The sequence below is a fragment of the Conger conger genome, chromosome 17 (assembly GCF_963514075.1).
Source record: "Conger conger chromosome 17, fConCon1.1, whole genome shotgun sequence".
NCBI classification, from domain to species: Eukaryota; Metazoa; Chordata; class Actinopteri; order Anguilliformes; family Congridae; genus Conger; species Conger conger.
The window spans coordinates 39,631,702-39,637,043 of NC_083776.1; the positions used below are offsets into that span (position 1 = coordinate 39,631,702).

The following is a 5,342-nucleotide window of genomic DNA, read 5'->3' on the forward strand; positions in this document are numbered from 1 at the left end:
ATTTTCCTTTCAACTCAAGTCTTGAGATCATTTTGATGTGCCTTTCCACAAAACGGCGACATGTCTATACTTGCGCTATACAGGCCTATCATATAATTATGCTATTTAAAAAAACCACACATACCTATGGCCCTATGGGGCGACATTAGCTCAAGTGGTAAGAGCAGTCATTAATCAAGCAAGTAAAATAATTGGCGTAAATCAAACTCAACAATCTGTACTCCACACACAAGCAATAGAAAGGAAAGGTAACCACATCACATCAGATTTCAGACATCCCCTGCATAAGTTTTTCCAGCTATTACCATCAGGCCGCCGTTACAAAGTTCCCTCCATCAGGAAAAACATTTACCGAAACTCATTTATTCCCACTGCCATCAAAATCTTAAACAATCAATAACAACCCCCCCTCACCCACCCTCTTTTAGATGGCCAATGTTGTGTTCTTACTTAGCAACACAAAATAAACACGGGGAAACCAGAGTGTAATCAAACGTGTATCCTTTTACTGTATGTTCCGCAGTCAAGAGCTTGTACAATACAGAACAAGGCAAAAGCAATCAATTATCGATGCAAACAGACAGCAGACACAAACAGCAGATACCTGTGCAATCGATAAGCAGAGCCCAATACACTACAACTCCTCCCTTCTAGATAACAAATCATATTTTATCATAGCTCCTTTACTATGTTGTAATTTAACCCAAATACCCTGCCTTAATAAAGTAGTAACTATGTGACAGAAAATGTTTGACAACATAATGAACCTAATCTGAACAAAAACACTGAGAACTAGACCAATAAGTACAGTAGTGCATTAACAGCTTTACCTCGCTGTAATTAGAGTATAGCTGAGGATTCACAGCGTTAGTCTCTCTGGAGGTCTATGGCTATGTGTGGGGTAACGCCTCCCTTCAGGAGGTGTGACTCCTGGATTCGCATCCACAGTGGTGGCGCCCAGAGGTGGTCCAGGGACAGACTGACCATCCACTTCATTTTCCAAGGTCGGAAGATTCGTGTGAGCAGTGGCAGGAGGTACGACTGTGTCCACCAGCTCCTCTTCAAACCGGACTTCCGACCTCCGCAACTGGTCAATGTGCCGTCGCCAGCTGGCGTCAGGAGCAACTTCCACGGTGTAGGACAAGGGCCCATTTTTCTCCTTGATCTTTCCAGGAACCCACTTGTGATCCCCACGGTAATCCCTAGCAAGCACTGTCTGTCCAATTTCAAATTGACGTGTTTCTCCATTGTGTGCACTGAAGCCTTGCTTCATCTGTCGATCTTTCACCGTCCTTCGAAGGTTTGGTTTCAGCAGGTCCAGTCTTGAGTGTAACCCACGTCCCAGAAACAACATGGCAGGTGTCTGGTTGGTAGTAGCATGAGTAGCGTTACGGTAGGCGAACAGGAAATTGGCCAGCTTCTGGTTCAGAGGGGAGTGCTCATCTGCCATGGCTCGTAGACCCTGCTTTAAGGTTTGCACAAACCTCTCTGCAAGCCCGTTGGTAGCTGGATGGTATGGTGCTGATGTTATGTGCCGGACCCCATTCCGCTTCAGAAACATCTGGAATTCATTAGCTGTGAATTGAGGACCATTATCACTCACCAACTGTTCTGGAACACCAGTTCTTGCGAAGAGACTTCTCAGCACGTCGATTGTGTGAGATGTTGTTGTTGAGTTCATGGTGAACACTTCAGGCCACTTTGAACATGCATCGACCACCACCAGGAATGTTGTTCCCATGAATGGACCAGCAAAATCGATATGGATACGTTGCCATGGCGACGCCGGCCATTCCCATGAGTGCAGGGGTGCGATCGTTGGCTGGTTCTGTACCCGTTGGCAACCAGAGCAATGCATGGCGAGCTGTTCAATCTGTTGATCGATCCCGGGCCACCAGACGTAGCTTCTCGCTAGCGCCTTCATCTTCACCACTCCTAGATGACCAAAATGCAATTCTTCCAGCACCCTGGCCCTCAGCTTGGTAGGTATGATGATCCTCATTCCCCACATGAGGCATCCAGAGTCAATGGTGAGTTCATCCCTACACTGGAAGTACGGAGCAAGTGGGGACTTCTGTTGGTTTGTCCAGCCATTTTGTGTGGCAGTGCACACTTGTGAGAGAGTTACATCTCTTCGGGTTTGTCTCTGAATCATTTCCGCTGTCACAGGAAGACTCTCAATCTGCATGAGTGTGAACATCTCCAATGGCTCTTTGTCCCCGTTTGTCGTTGTTACCGTTTCCAAGGGCAACCGAGACAACCCATCAGCATTGGCGTGACTCAATGTTCTTTTGAACTCGATCTTGCATCCGTGCCGCCACCGTTGCTGGAATCGCCTTCTGCGGATTGAATATTGAGACCAGCGGCTGATGGTCGGTCACGAGGATGAACTCTCTGCCGTAGAGGTATTGGTTGAATCGTTTCACACCCCAGACCAGGCCCAGCGCCTCCTTGTCTATCTGCGCATAATTCTTCTCGGCAGGAGATAGTGAGCGCGATGCGAAGGCCACTGGCCTTTCAGTGCCATCTCTCATCACATGTGACATGACGGCTCCAATGCCGTATGGTGAAGCATCACATGCCAGCTTTACAGGTAAGGTCGGGTCATAGTGTGTGAGCACTGTGTCAGACGTCACCAGTTTTTTTACTTCCTGAAAGGCATGTTCACATTCTTTCGTCCACAGCCATTTTCGTCCTACTTGTAGTAGCTGATTCAGTGGGTGGAGCACTGTGGACAGGTTAGGCATAAACCTGTTGTAATAATTTATGAATCCCAGAAAGGACCTCAGCTGGGGCACATCCTGTGGTTGTGGAGCCTTCATGACAGCTTGGATCTTCTCCTGACATTTATGCAACCCCTGTGCATCGATGGTGTGTCCACAGTATGTGATGCATGACTTGAAGAACTCACACTTGTCCCGTCTTACCCGAAGCCCGTAGTCTTCCAGCCTTTTTAGGACCTTCTGGAGGTTCTTCAAGTGTTCATCATCATTGGCCCCAGTCACAATGATATCATCTAAATAGCACTGGGTGCCAGGGACCCCTTGTAGCACCTGGTCCATGGCGCGCTGCCATATGGCTGGGGCAGAGGCCACTCCAAACACTAGCCTATTGTAGCGATAAAGGCCCTTCAGTGTGTTTATTGTCAGAAAGACCTTGGAGTCTTCCTCCATCTCCATCTGTAGGTAGGCCTCTGCCAGATCCACCTTGGTGAATCGTCGTCCACCTGACAAGTTCGCAAAGATGTCTTCAATCCTTGGTAATGGATATTGTTCTGCTTGTAACACTGGATTCACGGTAACATTGAAATCGCCGCACACTCTTAATGCCCCAGACTTCTTTGCTACCGGAACAATGGGCGTGGCCCAGGGACTCCAGTCTACCTTGGATAAGATCCCGTCTGCTTCCAGGCGGTCCAGCTCAGCTTCCACCTTCTGTCGTATGACGTATGGAACCGGACGCGCTTTGTGAAATCGTGGGGTGGCTCCATCATTTAGAACAATTTTTTCCTTAATGTGCTTTAATGTTCCAACACCATTTTTGAATACAGGTGCAGCGGTCTCCAAGACTTTCTCCAGTTTAGCCTCTGTGGACTTTGGAGTAGGGGTTAGCGACACATGTAAGCTCTTTATGGATCTCCAGTCCAGCTGTAGCTTCCTCAGCCAGTCACGCCCCCACAGTGCTGGTCCCCCTTTCTCAACAATGTACAAGTCCAACATGCATTGTTGACCATTGTGCTGTACATCCACAGGCAGTACCCCAAGGGGTGCGATTTTCTCTCCAGTGTAGGTTTTTAAAAGGATAGAAGATGGGTTCAGTTTTAAATTCCCAAAATGTTTCACAAATTCACTCTGTGCCATCACTGACACGGCTGAGCCTGTATCCAATTCCATCTTTACAGCTAGACCATTCACCTGTGGTGTGAGCCAGATAGCTCCCCTGCCGCCTCCCTTGACATTGTAGATCTCCAAACTAGCCAGTCCAGATTCACTGTCATTGTCTTCTTCCACATTGTGCACTTTTCTGCTCTTTTGGGAGCCACTGTGCGTATTTTTCTCATTTGCACTCCACTTTGTTTTCCCTGAACGGCAGACTCTCTGAATGTGTCCAGTTTTATTACACTGCCTGCAAACTTCATTTTTGAACCTGCAGTGTGAGGGGGAGTGGGAGCCCCTACCACATCTATAACACGGTTCCACATTTTCTGTTTGTCTCTGTGCTTTAGTCACTGTAGCCATTTTATTTACATTTGCTGCTTTCACTCCTGTTTGTAACTCAACAGCATCCCTAGCTGCAGTTTCCATTGAAACAGCTATTTCCACTGCCCTTTTGAACGTGAGCCCCGCCTCCGTTAGTAGTCTTTTGTATGCCTTCCTTTAGAATGCCGCATACTAAGCGGTCTCTCAGCGCATCATTCAAGCCGTCTCCAAATTCGCAGTGTTCTGAGAGTTTCTTGAGCTCAGCAACGTAATTAACTATTGACTCACCCTCGTGTTGGTTTCGTTTATGGAATCTAAATCGTTCAGCAATTAGCAGGGGTTTCGGGGATAGGTGCTCTTTCATCACGTTCACAAGCTCGTTGAACGTCTTGGTAGAAGGTTTATCTGGAGCAGTTAAACTGCGTAACAGGCTGTATGACTTCCCTCCCATTGCACTTAGCAGTACTGCAACATGCTTCTCATTTGTAATGTCATTTGCCGCGAAATACTGTTCAATGCGTTCGGTATATTCCACCCAATCGTCTGTTGCACTATCGAAAGGGCCGATTGTTCCAATTTGGCCCGCCATTTTGTCAGACAGAGTCCAGTTACTATACAGATTGTGTGGAAAATTACGTAATTTTCGCCCGGCGGCGATTCCCTTCTCTTTCTCCTCCCCGCGGAAATATCTGCTCTCCTCTCAAATGGATTGTCCTGAGTTCGTTTATCCAACACCTTGTCGCCACTGTTGTGTTCTTACTTAGCAACACAAAATAAACACGGGAAACCAGAATGTAATCAAACGTGTATCCTTTTACTGTATGTTCCGCAGTCAAGAGCTTGTACAATACAGAACAAGGCAAAAGCAATCAATTATCGATGCAGACAGACAGCAGACACAAACAGCAGATACCTGTGCAATCGATAAGCAGAGCCCAATACACTACAGCCATTGTTTAATTTATTGATTTGATTGATTGCACAAGTCACTTTCCACTTGTTGCAGGAATGCTATTTTGTGTCAGTTTGTCTGTTTTTTTGTCTCTGATTGATGAGCCACGCTGGAGATGATTTTCTGTCATGTCAGACAATAAAGTTTTTCTGATTCTGATTGTCTGGCAGTCAGAGGGTTGCCGGTTCGAT

At 46.9% G+C, this 5,342-nt stretch overlaps 1 pseudogene; it reads right to left on the bottom strand.

Annotated features, from left to right (window-relative positions):
• Positions 1 to 859: 859 nt before the first annotated feature.
• LOC133116331 (uncharacterized protein K02A2.6-like) lies at positions 860 to 4,788 on the bottom strand (annotated as a pseudogene).
• Positions 4,789 to 5,342: the final 554 nt, after the last annotated feature.